General features: G+C 32.2%; 1 long non-coding RNA gene across 1 annotated transcript; it reads right to left on the bottom strand.

Annotated features, from left to right (window-relative positions):
* Window positions 1–16,538: 16,538 nt before the first annotated feature.
* On the bottom strand, window positions 16,539–18,422 carry LOC141461443 (uncharacterized). Its single transcript, XR_012462865.1, has 2 exons — window positions 18,222–18,422; window positions 16,539–17,200 (listed from the first exon to the last, which is right to left on the bottom strand). It is a non-coding gene; the product is annotated as an uncharacterized lncRNA (long non-coding RNA).
* Between the last annotated feature and the right edge of the window lie 6,062 nt (window positions 18,423–24,484).

The raw sequence follows: 24,484 nt of genomic DNA, 5'->3' as shown, positions 1-24,484 counted from the left end.
CAGTTCGGCTAGATTTCTACTTTTTCTGCCTTTGTCATCTACTTTTATGGCCAGGGATAAAACAAACAGAAAGGGTAGCCTTCATTTGGGAAATGGAAAGCCAAATACAAGGAAAAAAACCGAATTGGCTTCCAGTTCGGCTAGATTTCTACTTTTTCTGCCTTTGTCATCTACTTTTATGGCCAGGGATAAAACAAACAGAAAGGGTAGCCTTCATTTGGGAAATGGAAAGCCAAATACAAGGAAAAATACCGAATTGGCTTCCAGTTCGGCTAGATTTCTACTTTTTCTGTCTCTGTCATCTACTTTTATGGCCAGGGATAAAACAAACAGAAAGGGTAGCCTTCATTTGGGAAATGGAAGGTAAAATACAAAGGAAAATACCGAATTGGCTTCCAGTTCGTCTAGATTTCTACCTTTTCTGTCATTGTCACCTACTTTAATGGCCAGGGATAAAACAAACAGAAAGGGTAGCCTTCATTTGGGAAATGGAAAGCCAAATACAAGGAAAAATACCGAATTGGCTTCCAGTTCGGCTAGATTTCTACCTTTTCTGTCATTGTCACCTACTTTAATGGCCAGGGATAAAACAAACAGAAAGGGTAGCCTTCATTTGGGAAATGGAAAGCCAAATACAAGGAAAAATACGAATTGGCTTCCAGTTCGGCTAGATTTCTACTTTTTCTGCCTTTGTCATCTACTTTTATGGCCAGGGATAAAACAAACAGAAAGGGTAGCCTTCATTTGGGAAATGGAAAGCCAAATACAAGGAAAAAAACCGAATTCGCTTCCAGTTCGGCTAGATTTCTACTTTTTCTGCCTTTGTCATCTACTTTTATGGCCAGGGATAAAACAAACAGAAAGGGTAGCCTTCATTTGGGAAATGGAAAGCCAAATACAAGGAAAAATACCGAATTGGCTTCCAGTTCGGCTAGATTTCTACTTTTTCTGTCTCTGTCATCTACTTTTATGGCCAGGGATAAAACAAACAGAAAGGGTAGCCTTCATTTGGGAAATGGAAGGTAAAATACAAAGGAAAATACCGAATTGGCTTCCAGTTCGTCTAGATTTCTACCTTTTCTGTCATTGTCACCTACTTTAATGGCCAGGGATAAAACAAACAGAAAGGGTAGCCTTCATTTGGGAAATGGAAAGCCAAATACAAGGAAAAATACCGAATTGGCTTCCAGTTCGGCTAGATTTCTACCTTTTCTGTCATTGTCACCTACTTTAATGGCCAGGGATAAAACAAACAGAAAGGGTAGCCTTCATTTGGGAAATGGAAAGCCAAATACAAGGAAAAATACCGAATTGGCTTCCAGTTCGGCTAGATTTCTACCTTTTCTGTCTCTGTCACCTACTTTAATGGCCAGGGATAAAACAAACAGAAAGGGTAGCCTTCATTTGGGAAATGGAAAGCCAAATACAAGGAAAAATACCGAATTGGCTTCCAGTTCGGCTAGATTTCTACTTTTTCTGCCTTTGTCATCTACTTTTATGGCCAGGGATAAAACAAACAGAAAGGGTAGCCTTCATTTGGGAAATGGAAGGTAAAATACAAAGGAAAATACCGACTTGGCTTCCAGTTCGTCTAGATTTCTACCTTTTCTGTCATTGTCACCTACTTTAATGGCCAGGGATAAAACAAACAGAAAGGGTAGCCTTCATTTGGGAAATGGAAAGCCAAATACAAGGAAAAATACCGACTTGGCTTCCAGTTCGTCTAGATTTCTACCTTTTCTGTCATTGTCACCTACTTTAATGGCCAGGGATAAAACAAACAGAAAGGGTAGCCTTCATTTGGGAAATGGAAAGCCAAATACAAGGAAAAATACCGAATTGGCTTCCAGTTCGGCTAGATTTCTACCTTTTCTGTTATTGTCACCTACTTTAATGGCCAGGGATAAAACAAACAGAAAGGGTAGCCTTCATTTGGGAAATGGAAAGCCAAATACAAGGAAAAATACCGAATTGGCTTCCAGTTCGGCTAGATTTCTACTTTTTCTGCCTTTGTCATCTACTTTTATGGCCAGGGATAAAACAAACAGAAAGGGTAGCCTTCATTTGGGAAATGGAAAGCCAAATACAAGGAAAAATACCGAATTGGCTTCCAGTTCGGCTAGATTTCTACTTTTTCTGTCTCTGTCATCTACTTTTATGGCCAGGGATAAAACAAACAGAAAGGGTAGCCTTCATTTGGGAAATGGAAAGCCAAATACAAGGAAAAATACCGAATTGGCTTCTAGTTCGGCTAGATTTCTACTTTTTCTGTCTCTGTCATCTACTTTTATGGCCAGGGATAAAACAAACAGAAAGTGTAGCCTTCATTTGGGAAATGGAAGATAAAATACAAAGGAAAATACCGCCTTGGCTTCCAGTTCGGCTAGATTTCTACTTTTTCTGTCTCTGTCATCTACTTTTATGGCCAGGGTTAAAACAAACAGAAAGGGTAGCCTTCATTTGGGAAATGGAAGATAAAATTCAAAGGAAAATACCGATTTGGCTTCCAGTTCGGCTAGATTTCTACTTTTTCTGTCTCTGTCACCTGCATTCATGGCTAGGGCTAAGATAATCCGGAATCGATGCAGCTTGATGGATGGCATACCCTATGCAATTAGAACACCAATTAAATCAAGAACATCGGTTGTTGATGTTTATCGATGTTGCCACTTGAATTTAATGACCTCACCACTCAGTCTATTCTTAGCAATTAGTAAATGAGGAGTCCAATCAATTAATGGCAATTTAATAGTTAAATGTTTTTCCATCTTTTCTGTTAACATTATTATTTTAAGATACCAATTTTCTGCAACTGTTAGCATTAAACAGCAAAGTCTGTTCATTTAACAAGCGCCTGTGAAACAGAACTTTTCAAAACTCGCAAATTTAACCCATTTACCAGGAAGGGTATTCAGACTGTTGTGGTAACTCTGTACAGCAAACCAACTTTTCAATAATTTCAACACATTTGCACACAGATTTTTAATCTATACCAATGTTTTCCAATTAAAATTTTAATTCAGTATTTTTTCTTCCATCATTTTGCTATTTACGGGAAAAATACAGAGATATGAAACAAAACATGTTCCATAAAAATGATTTCAATTTTCCTTCTCACGATTGTGAAGAGAAAAACTGAAACATTTTATCCGAATGTATAACTTTAATTAAATCTTTTAGTGGCCTATCAAAGAAGAAGAAAAAGAATAGAATAATTTATTGTTTTTTTTAAGAAAAAATACAAGTTTTTATAAAAACAGGAGTTCAGCGCGTGAATCTGACGCAAAAACATATCTTCATTATTCACATTATATAAACATAAACAAAATACTAAATAAACATAAACAAACCAGCTCAAAACAAAATAATAAAATGTTACTTTTTTTAACACAATAAAAAATAAATTAAAAATGTATTAATCCTCTAAAATAAATACAATAACATCTTTAAAGCCAACGTTGAATATAAGTTTTGATAAACAAAATGTTTTTTCAAAAGTACACAATAATCTAATTTGATCGGCATTAAAACAATTCAATAAAGAAACGAGTTTATCCAAAGTAGAACTTTTATCAATGAGCGGATATCGAAATCTTAAGATTTCGCCTTCATTTGGAATATGAATGGTAAAATACAAAGAAAAAGTACCGAATTGGGTTCCAGTTTGTCTAAATTTCCACTTATTCTGTCTCTGCAACCTGTTTTTAAGGCCAGGGTAAAGATAAACATAAAGGGTCGCCTTCATTTGTAATATGAATGGTAAAATACAAAGAAAAAGTACCGAATTGGGTTCCAGTTTGTCTAAATTTCCACTTATTCTGTCTCTGCAACCTGTTTTTAAAGCCAGGGTAAAGATAAACATAAAGGGTCGCCTTCATTTGGAATATGAATGGTAAAATATAAAGGAAAAGTACCGAATTGGGTCCCAGTTTGTCTAAATTTCCACTTATTCTGTCTCTGCAACCTGTTTTTAAGGTCAGGGTAAAGATAAACATAAAGGGTCGCCTTCATTTGGAATATGAATGGTAAAATATAAAGGAAAAGTACCGAATTGGGTTCCAGTTTGTCTAAATTTCCACTTATTCTGTCTCTGCAACCTGTTTTTAAGGCCACGGTAAAGATAAACATAAAGGGTCGCCTTCATTTGGAATATGAATGGTAAAATAAAAAGGAAAAGTACCGAATTGGGTCCCAGTTTGTCTAAATTTCCACTTATTCTGTCTCTGCAACCTGTTTTTAAGGCCAGGGTAAAGATAAACATAAAGGGTCGCCTTCATTTGGAATATGAATGGTAAAATACAAAGAAAAAGTACCGAATTGGGTTCCAGTTTATCTAAATTTCCACTTATTCTGTCTCTGCAACCTGTTTTTAAGGTCAGGGTAAAGATAAACATAAAGGGTCGCCTTCATTTGGAATATGAATGGTAAAATACAAAGAAAAAGTACCGAATTGGGTTCCAGTTTGTCTAAATTTCCACTTATTCTGTCTCTGCAACCTGTTTTTAAGGCCACGGTAAAGATAAACATAAAGGGTCGCCTTCATTTGGAATATGAATGGTAAAATATAAAGGAAAAGTACCGAATTGGGTCCCAGTTTGTCTAAATTTCCACTTATTCTGTCTCTGCAACCTGTTTTTAAGGTCAGGGTAAAGATAAACATAAAGGGTCGCCTTCATTTGGAATATGAATGGTAAAATATAAAGGAAAAGTACCGAATTGGGTTCCAGTTTGTCTAAATTTCCACTTATTCTGTCTCTGCAACCTGTTTTTAAGGCCACGGTAAAGATAAACATAAAGGGTCGCCTTCATTTGGAATATGAATGGTAAAATAAAAAGGAAAAGTACCGAATTGGGTCCCAGTTTGTCTAAATTTCCACTTAATCTGTCTCTGCAACCTGTTTTTAAGGCCAGGGTAAAGATAAACATAAAGGGTCGCCTTCATTTGGAATATGAATGGTAAAATACAAAGAAAAAGTACCGAATTGGGTTCCAGTTTGTCTAAATTTCCACTTATTCTGTCTCTGCAACCTGTTTTTAAGGCCAGGGTAAAGATAAACATAAAGGGTCGCCTTCATTTGTAATATGAATGGTAAAATACAAAGAAAAAGTACCGAATTGGGTTCCAGTTTGTCTAAATTTCCACTTATTCTGTCTCTGCAACCTGTTTTTAAAGCCAGGGTAAAGATAAACATAAAGGGTCGCCTTCATTTGGAATATGAATGGTAAAATATAAAGGAAAAGTACCGAATTGGGTCCCAGTTTGTCTAAATTTCCACTTATTCTGTCTCTGCAACCTGTTTTTAAGGTCAGGGTAAAGATAAACATAAAGGGTCGCCTTCATTTGGAATATGAATGGTAAAATATAAAGGAAAAGTACCGAATTGGGTTCCAGTTTGTCTAAATTTCCACTTATTCTGTCTCTGCAACCTGTTTTTAAGGCCACGGTAAAGATAAACATAAAGGGTCGCCTTCATTTGGAATATGAATGGTAAAATAAAAAGGAAAAGTACCGAATTGGGTCCCAGTTTGTCTAAATTTCCACTTATTCTGTCTCTGCAACCTGTTTTTAAGGCCAGGGTAAAGATAAACATAAAGGGTCGCCTTCATTTGGAATATGAATGGTAAAATACAAAGAAAAAGTACCGAATTGGGTTCCAGTTTATCTAAATTTCCACTTATTCTGTCTCTGCAACCTGTTTTTAAGGTCAGGGTAAAGATAAACATAAAGGGTCGCCTTCATTTGGAATATGAATGGTAAAATACAAAGAAAAAGTACCGAATTGGGTTCCAGTTTGTCTAAATTTCCACTTATTCTGTCTCTGCAACCTGTTTTTAAGGCCACGGTAAAGATAAACATAAAGGGTCGCCTTCATTTGGAATATGAATGGTAAAATATAAAGGAAAAGTACCGAATTGGGTCCCAGTTTGTCTAAATTTCCACTTATTCTGTCTCTGCAACCTGTTTTTAAGGTCAGGGTAAAGATAAACATAAAGGGTCGCCTTCATTTGGAATATGAATGGTAAAATATAAAGGAAAAGTACCGAATTGGGTTCCAGTTTGTCTAAATTTCCACTTATTCTGTCTCTGCAACCTGTTTTTAAGGCCACGGTAAAGATAAACATAAAGGGTCGCCTTCATTTGGAATATGAATGGTAAAATAAAAAGGAAAAGTACCGAATTGGGTCCCAGTTTGTCTAAATTTCCACTTAATCTGTCTCTGCAACCTGTTTTTAAGGCCAGGGTAAAGATAAACATAAAGGGTCGCCTTCATTTGGAATATGAATGGTAAAATACAAAGAAAAAGTACCGAATTGGGTTCCAGTTTATCTAAATTTCCACTTATTCTGTCTCTGCAACCTGTTTTTAAGGTCAGGGTAAAGATAAACATAAAGGGTCGCCTTCATTTGGAATATGAATGGTAAAATACAAAGAAAAAGTACCGAATTGGGTTCCAGTTTGTCTAAATTTCCACTTATTCTGTCTCTGCAACCTGTTTTTAAGGCCACGGTAAAGATAAACATAAAGGGTCGCCTTCATTTGGAATATAATTGGTAAAATATAAAGGAAAAGTACCGAATTGGGTTCCAGTTTGTCTAAATTTCCACTTATTCTGTCTCTGCAACCTGTTTTTAAGGCCACGGTAAAGATAAACATAAAGGATCGTCTTCATTTGGGATGAAGTGATAAATGGCGACTGACAAAATCAATTAAGAAAAGTGTTATAAAACTGTAATTTCAACCAAGATATAGAAAGTACTATTAGTTAAATGAATACAATTCGTACCTGGCAGTAAATAAATAAAATTTTAAGCCCTTTAGCAAAATAATACCATTTCTTTTTATTCTTGGAGATACTCTAAGGAACTTAATTGTAAGTACTGTACGGTAGAATGGCTTTTCAAGGGTAGATGGTTCTGTTTTCGTGGGTTTTAGGCGGAAAGAATAAGGAAAAATAGGGTACTAAAGTGAAAAAGGTAAAAATAGAAACGCCTAATGGTAGATCTTTCTGTTATTATAAGTTCAGCTTGTTTTCTGAGTATAGCAAAAATAAAATGCTTACAATGAATAAGTCAAGTCTTTTATGTTATGTAGGAAAATACGTCTATAAATATGTACGAATTTAGCTGCAATGAAAAGAATTTATTCATATAATTTACAAAATTCATGTGAAGAATATTTCCAATATCACGAAGAATCAGTAGAGTATTTCACAATTTGCTTTTATCAGTTTCTTTTTACTTTTTGCAGACTATTCGGCTGGAATTGGACAAAAACAGTTTCTCCTTCTATCTTAACTTGGAGCTTTCTAAATAATAAATACAGTATGAAGATAGATTTAATATTTTTGACTAGTGAACTGCCTTCAAATCTGTTCTTTAAAGCATTGTCCGTTGTGAAAATTACACAAAGTTGTAATGATGAAAATTTTAGAAAATCACAGGAAGTAAGACTAAGTCAAAATGAAACCATCAGTGAACATCTAAAAATTCTATCTTAATAAGACATAAAGGCGTATAATTAAGAAACAAAGAAACATTTAAATATTTTGAACTAAACTAAAATATTATTCTAATTATTTAATAAAGCTGTGGTTAATTATGCAAGACGCTATAAATTCTGGTCCAAATAAAGTACTTCTCTCTCTCTCTCTATCCTTCACTTCACTGACTATGGTCTACAGTCTACAGTCTACAATTTTATAAATATTCAGAAGGAATTTTGAAAGAACATCTCCGCAGATCTCAATTAAGTCAACAAATTATATTTGTATCAAAGTAAAGTCAATCTATTACCGTTTGGGGCAAAGGAAGTCGGCTTTACAGACTTCCCTTCAGCTAAAACAGAAGCTGTTTTCTAATAAATTTTCTTTTATTTATATTTCCCGTAAATTAGGCTAAAGATCCTCTACTTACTGTACATGGGATTTCCCAGTTTAAATCTTATGGTTTATCATTAACAATACAACCAAATCAAATTTTGCAATAAATAAATAATGTCTCTGGTAAAACTTTTAATAGAAATAATTGCCGCTCATTTTAAACGGAACGGGTGCCTTTGATTCTTACAATTGAATTAAAATTTGTTTTCTCAACAAATTATAACAATGTACAAAGTCAGAATTAGGGTGGGGAACTTAATTAGGCTATCTTAACTAATATTACAAATGAACATATGTCCAATGTACATACGAACAAATGTAGAAATATTGGAAAAGTTATGTTCTTATAAAACATAGAGATCATCTATCTAATGAATGTTAGTTTCGCGAAACTCCCAGGAGATGTACTTTAGACTGGGGGATGGTTTCCCACTGCACACATGGTGACTGATTGATGGGATATCCCTGGGAGTTATAATGTACTCCTTTTTCTATATCAGCTTCTTTTTTTGCCTTCCCTCTGACAAACAAACTTTTATTCAAATAATTTATCTAAACCTCATATTTTTTACGCGAATTATTTATTTTTATATAATGAAAGATTTTTTTTCATTTGTTCGCTTTATTTAAACCATTTTTAACAACTTTTTACTTTTTTTTTTTACTCTCTTCTTTTTTTGCAGGCGCGTCTTCATCAGATGATTCACCTTAGATCCTCTGGGATGGTGTAAAAAGAAGTAGTTGAGGGCCGCAGTAGAAATCAGTGAAATGCTTTAGGAAAAAAATGGTTGTACTTCAAAGAAATTGGGTTCACGACACCCAAACGTCCCTATAACTATCCTATAATTTTCTACAGACTCCCAATTTTAAGAACTTATCTAACTTCTTAGTAACAAACGTTTGGTACTTTCAACATCTGAAATGATACTTTAGACTTTAAAGAGAAGCGTCCCTACTCTTCCCTCACAATGCCCCCAAATGTAAGCTTGTCTAAATGCATTTGCTAAAAAAAAAGAAAGTAAAAATTCCAAGTAATCTTCTGGTGGTAGCAGAGTGCCTAGAAAAGGAAGTGTGCATTCTGAGACAGCACAGCTTCTTATTAAAATTCGATGAACGGAAGTAAGAGGGTAGAAATGATTAATTTTTAAAGATTAGCATTTGCAGGAACTTCAACATTACGGCTAGAATTTATTATTCACTTTATTTTTATCTTCTACCTCCAAATCTTTTAAATTTATATATTTGGATTAAAAGTTAGACATTTATTTATAAATTTAGATTGTAGTATTTGTTTCATAAGATTATGTTCATCTTTTTTTGAGGCTAAGGTTTAAAATTTCCTTTTTCTTTAAGAATTTTTCAAATTTTTACCAAATAAAAGCGCTCAAAGTAATTAGGAAAATTATAATTTGGCGAATGAGGCTACGAGAATTAGGTTTGATGTCCAGAGGAGCTTGTCTAAACTCATGATTCAGTGAATGACTAGTTAGTATAAATCAATCTAAGATAAAAATGTTTCTGAACAAAATGATTGGACATTGATTGGTGGAATTGGACATTGGACATTTTTTTTTTCTATTCAATCTGGTTTCTAAATTGAGTTTTCCCTGGGTATAAATGTTCTGAGGCCTCTCGGGAATAAAAATGTTCTTTTCTCTCACTTGCTCTCCCTGACATAAAGGGCCGTGCGTGTGTTTGCGAGACAGAGAGAGGAAACTCGAAGAAATTCCAGCCTAATATTCTATTTCAGCCAGAATTCTGTTTCTTTTTGTTTTTTTCTAATTACTTTCTCTTATTCCCTGAGATAAGAGGTCGGAGCTACTCCAAACCTACGTTCTGCGGAAAATCCTTTTGATTAAGGGGTAAGTCAGAAGAATTGGGACCACAAGGTTCCCTGGCGAACTTCAGTGTTCTCATACTGTATGGTCTCCCAGACTACACCTCCTCCTTCAGTCTCCCAAGATTCCAACTCCGAACTCAAACAGAACTTGCGGCAGCATTTTTTCCTGACCGTTTATTACCCAACTTCTCTCGGCTGACTATTTCCGTCTACTTGACAAAAAAAAAAAAACAAATTCTGTGTCATATTTGTCTCTCTATTCAAGTGGAACACACGCAATATACAATACCATTGGTTGATGAATAAATTATTAATGATGACCCGTGCATGACATGAAACTTAAATATGAATTAAAGCGATAACAATAAAGATAAAAAAAAAAAGAATAATTAAAAAACCATTCAAGTGTTAAAAATAGTAAACATTACAATAAAAGTCTTTCGAGTTAATCACCCATGTCAGGTAGACTTCACGAGCCAAGAATGGATAATTAATTGAGCTGCTTTAAAATTTAATGAGAAATGTTTTAACATGTAATGAAATAAAAATGTCATTAATTCAATACGCAAATAATTGAAATTTGTTTCATGAACTACTTTTGATTGGTTTCAAGCTCAAATCTGCTACAAATATTTGCTTCTTTATTTAACATACTCTTTTATTTATCGAATAATTGTTTAACATTCATCTTTATGATTGATTAACATTGTCAAAATTCATATAACTAAATGTGACAAGTTTTTTGAATTAAGGAAATTTTTTTTATATAAAATAATGGCGTTAAAAATAATTCTGTTCATTATTTTAAATGGCAAAAAGGTTTTTTTTAAATGAAGATGAAGATGGCACTTTATAATTAAAGAAAGCATTCAAAAAACCTTAAAAAAATAAAAATAAACTCATAATTAGGATTATATTATTTAAAATGTGGTATGATCAATTTTAAGGATGAAGGATTAATCGGTGTTTTGTTCAACAGAATTGGTGTCAATCAAGAGAAGAATACTTCATAATTATTCTTTAAACCAAATTTTGTAAACTTCTTTTAGAGTTGTATAATTCCTTATTTTTATTTTCTTTTTGAAATAATACAGTAAATATGCTTTTTAATTAATTTTTTTGTTTTGTGTGAGCAGGCGCAGGAAGTGGTCAGAGTGGACCAGGCCAACCTGCTTCCGGTTCGCCAAATACACCTGGCTCTGGGGACCCGCTGAGCAAGATAAAAACTGGCTGGAGAGAATGGCACAGGACGGATCCAACCCTCTTCAACGGATTATGGAAGAGTAAAACTCCTTTAGGTCGGCCATATTATTTTTTAAAAGTAACAAGTTTTTGTTTTTGTTTTTTATCCCTTTGGCACCGAATTCGGCTGATTTTGCTGCCAGAGCCCGATGCAGGCAAAAGGAACGGATAGTAAGATCATTTTGTGTCTATCATGGTCTTCGCTGAGACTTTCTCTACTGGGAAATATGGATTCAGTTAACATCTCTGGATGGAACTTCTGAAGGAGAATTTGTGTGGCTGATAATAAAGTACCAATCACAACATTAACATCATAACATGACGGATTGTTCAGGATATGAGGAAATTGAGTATAGAATCTTCGATCGGAGCAGATTAAAGATAAAACAGCTTGGTTATTACCAGTTAAGTTTATTGTACTGTTTATTCGGACAACTGCAAACTTTAGGTGGCTCAAGCTTCAGCTTGTAGTGGATTAGCTATAGCCTATAGGTAGATCGGCTTTGGATCGCGTAAGGCTTGCTTCCTTCCCACAGGCACATACTTACAACAGAGATATGTCTTTTAGTAACCATTACACTGGCTCACTTCTTCTTCTTCACTGGCTGACAGTTACATCTACCTAGCCAATTAATGCAATAATATTACTTCAAGCTGTAGTACTGGTTCAGTAAGTTTTGCCTCACTTCACCCTTTCTAAAATGGTAGACTAATCTAGAAGTTAGATAAACGATCTCCTTGCAAAATCCAAAAGAAAAAAACTATTCCATTAATGAAGCAGTGAAAGATATGTTCTTTTCCACTGTGAAAAACTTCAAAAATGATGATAAATATTAACAAAAGTGAGAATAAGTACGCATCATAGTATTTCGTAGTGGATGGTGAAATTTCGTTTTAACCAAGAAGTGTCATAAATAACGCTAACATGTCAAGAATAAATCAGAAATAGTCGTTTATATTCCCCTTTCATTTTATGTGGTAGACGACTTTCGTACGTATGCATTTGTCTGTATTATGTATTTGCAACTATGGTAGAGTTTGGTTGTGAATGATAACTATATGAGATATACGAGTATGTATTCCAATGCATATATAATAAAGTTATGATGTAGGTAAACCAACCGTGTTTTTAATACTAAACTTTGTTTTAGATAGAAAATACAATGCAATGGCGTACTCTTCACCAGTTCTATTTTAATCCATTAATGAATATTTCACTTTTACATCAGTTAGGTGCAAGTCCATAAAAGGAGTCCATCGCAGACTCCTTGAGTGGAATATCAATAATTGGAGAATTAGCTGATTAACATTTTATTCTATTTTCTACATTTTTGTTTTTACGCTTTTATCTTTTCTGTAAAATTAAGCTGAAAAGTAGATATCTATAAGTTGTTTTCTTGGGCACCTTTCCCACCTTGGGCACCTTTTCCACCTTGTTGTTGCCACTTAAAGGTTTAAAAAGCCAGGTTTCACAAAATTTTAAAAAATATCCAAACTATCATCAATCACTAACTCAAGCACAAAAAATGCAAGATTTTTCTCAAGCTGTAGTTCTAGAACTTCCGGAGTATTTTCTCAGTTATTCATTCATTGATTCATTTTATAAAACTGGAAAGTTGATATAATTTTTTGCGCCATTAGAAACTTATCATAAGTTTTGCTCAAAACCAGCTATCCGCAAGAGTGAAGCCTCTAGGCCACTAAGTGAAGTCTGTTTTATACTATTTACCTTTAATCTAACCAGAATGGCTACCGTAGAGGGTAGACGTTATGTAGATAAACTCTTATTTATTTCAAACTTCATGAAAGCATAAATAGTTAATGACTTAGCTGAACTAAACTAACTGATGAATATAATGTAGAAATATCACAGAGAATTCACAAGTTATAACGGCTTTTTAATCACAAGTTTGTAGCAGGCAATCAGAGTAGTTTATTCGTGTTGATAAAGAAAGTTTTATAAAACTGTAAAGTTTGTATTATTAAATGTTTATAATCAATAGTGATATTACACATATCTCACTAGTGTGAAACTATGTAATTGTGGGACTAACTCCCAGGACAGTGCCTAGTTATTACAGATAGTTGGTTCACAACAAACAGATCTAGTTTAATTGGCGATTAGGATGATAATTGTAAGTTTATGTAGATTATCCAACTGTCAAGTTAAATACTGATTGCCCTTCATTGGAACATAGCTTTCAGTAGTACGGTTGATTGTTAGCAAAGTTAGATGCATTTCTCCTAATAATTTGATAGCAATATTAACTCTATTACTATTATTATCTCTAGCCGACATTTCTTTACAACTCTTTCGAAAAGAGCCCACTGATAAACGCGAACCACCTGCATGTATACCCTAAGCAGTGTCTGGCAATGGCCTTTTTTAAGGAATAGATTCAGAGAGAATGTCTCCGAAACCATGGCAGCATTAGTGGGGATAAATACGAATGATGTCATAAATAATATTAAGGAGAACATCGGTTTCCTGCCAAAAGATTGCCCAATAGTTTTACAAATGATGCCAAGTCACTAAAACATCGAATGGAAGGCTAAAGATGATGAACTCTCCAGTTTGTTATCTTCGTCATCCTTTCCAAGCTGCATGCTGGCTAATCAGGTACAAAGATGTCCATCCAACTTAGGAGCAAGATAGTAATTAGGTTGCGTTTGAAAACTCTCTGATCCCCACAACTTACGTGTATTCCCCCCCCCCAAATCCAAGCCCTACGATAGGACATGATTGCCAATAGGCTCATTATTCTGCCCAGGAATTGTCTATGGCCAACATTTGGCAGTTTCCTCTCGAAACAAGTCCGCTAATTATCGCTACATTTATATATTCTTCTCTAAGCAGTTCTAGCAAAGGCAACTATAGAAAGAGTGACTTCTAATGGACCGCCGGAAACATATTAGATAAAAAATTCTTAGAATCCACGAAGGAGAGTAACAATTTGAGATCTTTCTTGCCAAATAATCTCTAAGGACCAAAAACTTGAGCATTACTTTTTGGTGAAAGGGATCAATATATGTGCGCTGATGCTCCCAAAGATTTATTTTTTTCTGACGTCCTTAAATTCAGGAGCAGCTTCTTTGAATACAATTATGAAGAATGTTTAATGATAATTATGTTGTTTTTATGGTAATATAACTAACTAAATATCTTCTTTTTGTTATATATATGTATATAGGTAATGCAGAACTGTATATAGTGCTGGCGCTATTAATCGGACTGATCACGGTAGTGATTGGATGTTGGCTATCGGACAATTGTTGGTCACCAGAACCGGAAATGTTGACAACACTGGCGTAGCATCATCAGCCGAGGGCTCGTCGAGTCCTGAAAACTAAGCCAAGTAGCAAACACCATCGCTACCTTCCTATCATTTATAATGCGGGTGCAAGTACCCGCCAAATTTGACCTAAAATAATTATAACAATTATTTTAAAAAAAATTCAAAAAATATAAAAAAAAAATTTATTCTCTTTATTATTAAATAAATTGAAACCTCTTTGACTGTCTCTCTCTATCTCTTTCTTTGTGGGACAACCAACCATCTCTGTCTGAAATTTTGTCTCTACAAATTTAAATTTCTGTCCACTAAAATCTGTCAATGTGAAACCATTTCCATAATCATATGTATGTTTTATTCAATTCCATTTTTAATGTCTCATTGCAAATCTTACAACTGTTTTATAAAAATCAAACAATTAGCCAATACTTGTCTCCTAGTTCAGAACTCTGCGTGTTTTAAATAAAATAGAATACGTTCATTTTACTTAATTCAAAACAGATTCTAGATTTAAAAATCATCCAATGATTTCAGTGTATCATTCAGAAGCTGTAGGTATATCTGCTTCATCAAATTCATGCAACATTACCCCAAAAATGCGAGATAAATATAAAAAAGAAAAGTAAAATTTATGTAAACAATTACAAAAGAACCTCTCTTTTTTTGTGGCCAAAAAACAAAGCACATGAAACATAAAAGCTAATAGAAAGTAAAAAGCTTATAAAAAAAAACAAAACAAAAAATTAGACAAAAAAGAAAAGGTGTCTTTTTCATAAAATAGGTTTCAATAATAAGAGAGACATTTTAATAGATAATACTGAACATGAAATCAGTTTCTGTAATAAAAACCTAGTCAAAATAGGCCTCTTTTCATTTGTTAAGCAAGTTTAACTTATAATTATCGTTGTTTTATTTATTTATTTATTTCCTTAAGGGCCTAAGATATTTAGAGCTATAATTGTAAACCAGGTTAGGTTTAAAACCTAAGCAATTATGAATATTGTCCAAATTGTATTAAAATTTTACGAATATTATGTTTATTCCAAATGATTTGTGATTTCCCTTCACTATTTCCCAGATAGTTTTTTTAATAATATGGAGTTTTTGTAATTACGGTACTCTGTGGTCCCTGGCGCCTAGAGCCAGTTTTAAAAGCAGTACTTGCCACCGGACATAGTTCTCTCCTTAAAGACAATTGGCCTGTCACCAGTCAGTGAGCTTTAAGGAAAGAGGCTTTAAGGGGGAAAGAAATCTACGGACAGGCAGAACTTGAAGCCGGCTTAGAAGACCAGCACCCTAACCAATACTTCTTTCTCCTTAAAATGAATACCATGCCTACAAGTATTCTTGTGTTACCACCAGCCTCTGAAAGTTTGCCCTATCCTTGTCCTTAACCGATAGTAAATATTTGATCCTTCCACTATTCTGTCTTATCACAAACTTATAGACTTACTATAAGCAATCACAAAAAGCCCAAGACATTTTTTATTTGGAATAAACTTGCTATTTGGTGTATTTTATTTTTTCAAATATTACGAATATATTTGTAAATTATATTTTAAAAAAACTAGATAAAACTAGAAAATTATTTCAAGCAACACTTTTAAAACCAGTGTTTAAAACTGCTCATTACATGATTACTATTAAGAGTAATTTTAAAAGTCAAAAAGAATAAAAAGGTATTTTCAAAATCAGGCCTAGTGTTTTATGCCTTAGAATTGTAACAAAGGAAAAAAAATGCTAAAAATAAAAATAATTAATGTGTAGAACCAGAATTTATAAAGTAACTATAGAAAATAGTTAAGAAAGGAAAAGGTTTTGTAGAAATAATTAAAAAAATCATTAAATACATATATATGTATATATTTTAAACTATCCAGGAAGAAAAAATAATAATCTAAACAACTTTTCATATATTTTCTTCGCAATAAACAAAAAAAAAGTTGTCTGAATGCTATTTGAAATCTACAAAATCAAAAAGTTCAACCAAAAAAAAAAGCAGCTTACAAGTAAACACAAAAAAAAAAATGTCCCATTTTGAAATAGAAAAATCTAAATAAAAACATAAAGACTTTAATTGTGATGACTGAATTCTAATAATTAAGTACTGTTTTCCTTAATTTCTAATTTTTGTATTTTGCTGTAAAAATGAATGAGATCAACTTGTAAGAATTGTTGAACCAATTTAAAAAATATTTTATTGTAATAGAAAATAGTAATAATAAAAAAGTAATAAATGAAATAGAAAGACCTATAGTGTGCTTTCTGTTTTTAGTAAAATGAACTGTGTGAAAAGAAATCATAAAATGATTATGATTTATATTTTAAAAATCCAAAATCATTACCTACGAGAATAAGGAATAAGATCCCAAAAGTCTGTATGGAATTTAGTTGAATTGAACCAAGAATTCTATAACTTTAATATACCGTAGTATTGTGAACTTCCCTCCAGAAAGCTTCAACCAAATAAGAAGTACAAATACACAGTTAAAATAAATTTAAAAGCTCTTACAATAAATAAACTAATCGAAAGTCTGTCTATTTCGATGTTCACTAAACAAAAAAATTATTTGGGGAAACTGTTTCCATATCAAATCATAAAATTAGGTAAGCTGTTGACGGTGAATATTTTGCTAAGTATGTTAAATGCATATAAAGTTGATCTGATTTCCGTGAAGACATATGTTGTGAAGATAGTAAGGATATGGAGATGATACATGATTTGGGGTGGGTACAGGGATTAGAAAATCGTGAAGAAGAGCTGCTAACTCTTCAGCTGGCCTCTTTACCTGAAGGTAGCCAATCTCCAACTCGGACAATGAAGTTGTGGAAATTGATTAGAGATGTTCTCTTCCTGTTCATTGGACATCGACAGACTATGTTGTAGAACACTGTACGCAGGCCTGCAGTGCACCGGGTGCCAATGATCTCAGATGTTGACACGCCTTGAATTAAACAAAAACAAAAATTCCCTTAATCTGGGGGGACTGAAAAAAATTAATACAGCTTCATATTACTTCTAAATATATTTTCTCAGTATTAGAAATTTTATTTTTTTGGTTAGCTAAGCAAAAATAATTTGTAATAATTCGTTAATTAGGATGTAACCAAAGATTTTTCATGCATCTCCGCCTTTGATTCAGGCCAATCAATTACAAGTAGACTTCAATTATTCTGTTTTTCTCTTAAAAGTTGACAAATTTTGGAAATTAAAAAAAAAAATTTGGTTCAATTAAACTTATTTCATAATAAATGACAAAACTTTATTTACTTAGACTACATTACGAACAATACAGATAATGGGGAACCTGTTTTCTACGAACCCATTCTTTCACAAAACCCAAAAATGAATGTATATGATATTCCTGCTATTTGTAGGCCCCCTAAAACAAACTTTTATATAAGTATATTATATAATAAATGTATATTAAAATATAATCAAATATGTGTTCTTAGCTCAATTATTCCTGAGTGGTTAAGTGTTATTTAAATGAATAAAACATAGAGCTCATCTTTTTTATAATGACCAAACTGATAATTTATATAGGAATAAAGATATGACTATACTTTTTTAGCACATTTCTACACCAAATCTCTAACACACAAACAGAATTACAACACTTAAACTTTTACAAAACACAAGTAACGACCTAACGTTTTAATTCCTAATTTAAAAAAAAAATCTAAATGTTTAGATGTGCTAATGATTTTTCTTTAGAAAATAAAAGAATTAGATGGTGTACAAATTAATAAAGTTTAGAAGCAATATAAAGAATGTAATTTAATAGTATTTAAAAAAAACAAAAACAAAGAATGAAATCTTATGATAAGAATTTATAAATAATAAATAAAATGGTTGAGGGCACATAGAGTTGACAATGTCAATTTTTAAATTATAGCCTGAAATGTAAATTTGTAATTAAATGATGTTTACAGTCGCTTTTGGCTATTTATTTGAATATTCACCTTTAATTCAAAATTCTTTTGGCTACCTTTGAATCGTAAAAAACTTTAACCATCTTAAAGAAATCACGCACCACACTCACTACTGGAAATTGTTTTGATTACAGTAACCTCTACGTTGTTTTCTATAGTATAATGGCTGATTGCTAGTGGTTAAGCGAAAGAGGTACTAGTTGTTGTTATTCAGTGAACATTCTCATTGCAAGAAATTTTGTATTAATAGATGGATTCCAGCTTTAAGTACGTTTATCAATCATTTATTTAACATTATAAAAATGTTTTACTGCCCTGCAGCACTCTTACGGGTCATTTTATTCGGTACTTATTAAAGAGAACAATCTTCTGTAAGTTTGTTAATTGGCCTTTTTCTTTTCTTTAAATGAGAGACGAGTGAATGCTACTTTTATTTTTATTTTAGAAATAAAAAGTCCAAACAGATCATTCTCATTTTAAGAACTTAACATTGCTAAGGCTGAATATTCATATGTACATATAAGGCTGTTCTAACAATTGTTTTTATAGGAAGAAACAATGAAGCAGTCACCAAAAACAATGAACGTAATTGTTTTTATGCCAATTCATTCATTTTTTTTTTTAGTAGCATTGGTTTTGCAGAATCCTAAAAAAAATAGAGGGTAGCAATAACAATAAGGTGATTGCGTTTTCTTATTAGCATATTCAATAAATAAACGCAAATATGTTTTAAGTTATATTTACATTGTAGAAACCTATTTTTATAAAACACTTCTTTCTATTAATCTTATTTTTTCAAATTTGCAATTTTGTAGAAGTCCTTTTAATCTTACACAGAAAGTGAAACAGCACCTTGAACAAAGTTGCACTTACGTAAAAAAAAAAAAAATCCAAGCTAAGCAAATAGACCTGCCGGTCATCAAAAAAATTATAAGATTCGGTGTAGGTAGTTGTAAAGAAAGTCATCTGGCTTCACAACTGAAATTTTCATGAAATAAATTTATAACTTCGCAATTTACATTAATGTATAAATAATCAACTAAAAAAATATGTATATTATATACATTGCAAATCGGCCGATTTTCTTGAAATCTGGATTTGTTGTTTTTTTTTATGTTGAATTCCTGTTAGTAAATATCGCTTGGTTGTTTCTTAGTATAACTTGTTAAATTTAACTTGAGGATACATATCTTGAGAGGCGTCATTCACGGATTTGGTCTTTAAAATTGTTTATCTTCTAGGAGGATTGTTGAAGGCAAGCAACCTATAATTTTTTTTTCTACTTATGTAGCTCACGATTCCTTGCTTTTTAATTATTTATTATTATTTCGTATATTTATTTTATTATTATTTTTACTCTAGTAGTTGTGAACAAAGTTGGAACGCTCAGCTGCTCCAGCGTGTTCAGTATCATGCAGCGTACACATTCTAGCGGCAGATTTTAGTACTAAAAGAATTTGTATTTGACTTATTCAACATTTATATTTTAAAGAAAATAAATATTTTTAAATTGTAAAGTTTAATGTTTTTAAAGAAGAATGTACATGAATAATCTACGAATTAAATAATTCTATGGTTAAATAGTATTTTATTAGTTTATTAGATTTCTTTCCTGTCATTAGAAACTATGATAATGTACTTTGACGGGCCTCTTTTGTATGTGTGTGAGTAAGTACTTAAATAAATAAGCAAAATATCAATTGACGTCAGGTTTTCATTTAATATTCAGCATTATTAACTACTAATAAATTCGTTCAGTGAGTTGTGCCTCATTGAAGGAGGTTACGCCGTACGCATTATTAACAAGATTTACTGATTTTAGGTGTCTGACCTAGTGAAGGAAGATTCACTTCTGTGAATGGAGAGAACTGAATAAGTGATTTGAGAGATTCCAGACTACAAAAAGAACAAAATTCAGAAGTTAAACTGATGCTGTATTTATAATAAATATCCAAGAGTAAGTAACAGTTTGCATCTCATGTCAGTTTTATCATGCAAACAGAGATTAGATTTCTCTTGTGAGCGTAGATTAGAATTTCAATTGCATTTGTAGATTATTGACACAAAACTGTTTCAGTTGTTTGATTACGAATTATGTCATTATTAAACAAAAACTTTACCATATGAAAGTATGAAATTAGGAGATAAGTAGCATCCCGAAGTATTTGCACCAGTGAATTATTTTCTGTTTATACATGAGTAACGAAAGAGGATCCCAAAACTCTTATCATTATAAACTTTATTTCAATTTATGTACATTTAATACCAAAACGAAAAAAAAACATTACAAAGTAAATTTGTAAATCAGAAACTAAAAAAAATGGACAGTTTAAAAGTATTTCAATTCTAGAATGAATTTGTTCATATTGAAAAGTTTTAATTATATTTACTAGAAAAGTCATAGTTTAAAGTTAACATTTGTAGATTTTAATGAATTGATTGAATGAATATGTTCATATTGACAAATTTAAATTATGTTCACAAGAAAGGATAAAGTTGACATTTGTAATTTGTTTATATTATGTACCACTTATATTTACATATATGTTGTTTGTTCATATTATGTACGAGGAAATGGGGAAATGCTCATATTAACCGAGAAAAGGTCGACCAAAAATTTTCACGACAAGAGAATGCCATAATAATATCCACGAGGCAACAATAGATTGCATTCAATCAGCCTCAACTATATCAATACTTACTTGTTCAGGTTTCTGTGAATAACAAGATAACTATTTTATTAATATATTAACTTATTAATTTTTAAGTTGTGAAAAAGGCAGACCGGGATTGATGTTGATGTTGATTAACGAGTGCTTGGCAATTGGTTGAAAAGGTGGCAATGACTTCTCAAAATAGTGCAAGCGGACATTTTAAAATCCTCATTACATCATTGTAAATTTGGTATGTATTATTTATTTTCCTTTTAATAAAACTTTTACAATTTAAAAGTAGTTTTAACATTGAACAAAATAAATAATTCGGAAAAATATTGAAGTTTTGAGATGGATACAAACAAAAATATTAGAGAAACCGAACAAAAGGACCATAAAGATTTAACTATTTAAGTTGTCTGTTCCTGTATGTATTTAGTATTGTTAACATGTATAACAGACGATTTGACATACACTGAAAAGAAACATGTCTCTCCGTTCAAGATTGCATTCAATCACAGTTTCAACTATATTAATACTTATTTGTTCAGGTTTCTTTGAATAACAAGTTAACTATTTTATTAATATATTAACTTATTAATTTTTAAGTTGTGAAAAAGGTAGACCTGGTGTGATATTGACTTTGTAAGGATCAGTAGTTTTATCAAAATTAGATTACGGATGCATGTCTGTAATTCTGCTAGCTAAAATACGTATTACATGAGGTTAGGGGCTTTTTGCTCTAGTGCCCATTGATGGTTATTCATATAGATTTAGAGAGCTATTGGATCTATAACTTTCTTTTTGAATATTGTTAAATTGCGCAACATCCATTCAATGTTCCGTTCTTAAAATCCATTGATGATGGATAAGAATTAAGTAATTTGAAAGCGTTTACTTCTTTACGTACTTCGAACTACTTAAAAGGCAATACTAGTTGATGTATCAATTTTAAACTTTTTTCCAGGAAGTCTATTAAAGAGCGGATTATTTAGGATGTTTCGAAGGGTTGCTAAAGCGTACCTCTATGTATAATTTTAATTGAGTATATATTCCACTGACATAATATCAATTAAAATTATGTTTGGAAATCGCTTGGTTGGAAGTGTAAATTTTTTGTACTACAATTTTTGCCTTCTTTTGTGTAACGATTCTCCAAATTATTATTTTTTTTTTTGTAAAGTATACGCAGTAGGGAGAGACAGAATAAGAGTGGGTTCTTGCAATTTTCTAGAAACTAACACAAATATGAACTATTTTAAACCATAATAATTTGTCACAATTTAAAGAAATCTGTTCTTTTAAGGAAATGTCCAATTAAGATTCTAACATAAAGTCGCAACTACTCCAGTGCATTCTAAAGATTCACTCATAACGATTCTCCAAATTATTATTTTTTTTTTGTAAAGTATACGCAGTAGGGAGAGACAGAATAAGAGTGGGTTCTTGCAATTTTCTAGAAACTAACACAAATATGAACTATTTTAAACCATAATAATTTGTCACAATTTAAAGAAATCTGTTTCTTTTAAGGAAATGTCCAATAAAGATTCTAACATGAAGTCGCAACTACTCCAGTGCATTCTAAAGATTCACTCATAACTTTACGAAATATCTCTCTTTACTTAGACCATAAAGCAGCTATTGTTGATTTTAGTAAACTTTGTATGCACACATGTAATCTACTTATGCTTTACAGAAGTACATATTGTATTAGGTAAATTCATTTTTGGACAGCACCCTAGGGGAATTTCTCTTAAAGGTGTCATTGTTTTTTTGTTCTACGATTTTGAAAAATGTTCGTTTCTAATAAGAATTAAATGTAATTCCAATATTCGGAGTCAAAGAAGTTGGAATTAAAACGTAAACTTAGTGTATTTTAAACCTAAAGAATTCCTGCGCATTACGCATAATTTCAGATTTGTTTGAGGTTGAATGTGTCAATAAATTTCAATAAATACGTTTAAACTAATAAATGTAGAATGTCTTTTCAACAGCTTCATTATTGAAACTAAACTGTATACAAATTCATTAAATCAAATAGTAAATAAACACCCCGTTCATGACGTTCACAACTAGTGGATTGTGATTAATTAACTGTGCTATCAAATAATGTTATTTAAACTGTTATAATTGGGCATGAATTTTTCATAAATAGGAAGAAGACCAGCTGGCCGACTCCTCTTTCTAGAACACGTGTTCTAGCAATTTACTTTCCGGGATCACGCGGTTCAAATAATAGCTAATTTTTTTATTCATACTAAGTTTCTCTTGGATGGGCTATTTTTGGTGTATTTTTTTTTAATTAACTAAAAATATAATTAATTGAAAAACAAGGACAAACAAGCCAGAGATCACGAAAGTTGAAAAAAAAAATTTAATGTAATATCTTCTCGATATCTATCTCCCCCAATTCCTCAGGAAACACTTATCTATCCCCAAAACCTGACCTCCGCCCAAACTGACAGGGAAAGGTTTTTCTTTTAGGTAAATTCATTTGATTTCTTGGTATGAGATGGGGTCGAAAAATTGTGCGGCTCTACCTCTGTGCAACATTAGTGATAATTAAATTCGCAGCTAAAAGTATTAGAAAAAAAATCAAGATTCTCACGAGATTTCAACTTCTAATCGAGTATATATTCCACTGACATAATATCAATTAAAATTAAATTATTTGCTAAGAATCTTGGAGAATCGTTTCACAAAAGAAAGCAAAAATTGTAGTACAAAAAATTTACACTTCCAACCAAGCGATTTCCAAACAGAATTTTAATTGATATTATGTCAGTGGAATATATACTCGATTAGAAGTTGAAATCTCGTGAACTGTTTAGCTCGGGAGTCAGAATTTTTTTTTATGGAAATAGATTTTAAGAAGGGGTCCTGGGACGTCACATCACAAAAGGCTCGAGTACTCATCTGATTTATTTTATTTCAACGTGATGAAATGAACTTTTATTTCAAAGCCCAAAATTGCGTGTAAATTAAGCTTTATAGTACTGAATGATTAATAAAAGTGATTACTACAATAATTAAAATAAAATTCTTATTTGAAGAAAATATTTGAGTTATTAATGTACAACAATTATTTTTCCCATTTATGGGATTACAAAGGAAATGCCGAAACGCCATTTTTTTAATTACAGTTTGCAAAACAAATTATAATCACATTAAATTGATATTATCTCATCAGCTTCATGAGGCAGAATGACTTTGATGCATTGGGTTGGCAAATCAGAGGAATTTATAGTTGACCTTCAACAGTATCGTTAGATGTTCTCTTTATTAAAGAGACCTTGAATATAAAATTTATATCTAATTTGGGTTAAAAGTGCCAGGAACTTTTGATATATTGAATGTTGCCCTTAGAATTGTGAAGAAACTGCAGAATCTCGCGAAAACTTTCCAGTAATGTACCAAATAAGGTAATCTTACGAATGTGGGGTCCTCTTTCGTGGGTTGCCAAGACGAGACTTTGGGTAATTAGTCAAGTAGATAGGATAATGTAGGTGGTGGTGGTGGTGGTGGTGGTAATTAAGTGGTTTTGGAGTCTATCCAGAAGCCGGACCGATCGCTTCTGTAGCTTTGTGAAATGTCTCTTAAGTGCGGCAAAAGTTAGGCCATCGCATGTGTAAACTG

Source organism: Rhodnius prolixus, unplaced genomic scaffold, assembly GCF_049639745.1.
Source record: "Rhodnius prolixus isolate KJV_2025 unplaced genomic scaffold, Rpr scaffold_6, whole genome shotgun sequence".
NCBI lineage: Eukaryota > Metazoa > Arthropoda > Insecta > Hemiptera > Reduviidae > Rhodnius > Rhodnius prolixus.
Note: the sequence above shows the minus strand (reverse complement) of the source record. Positions and strands in the feature narration are given on the sequence as shown.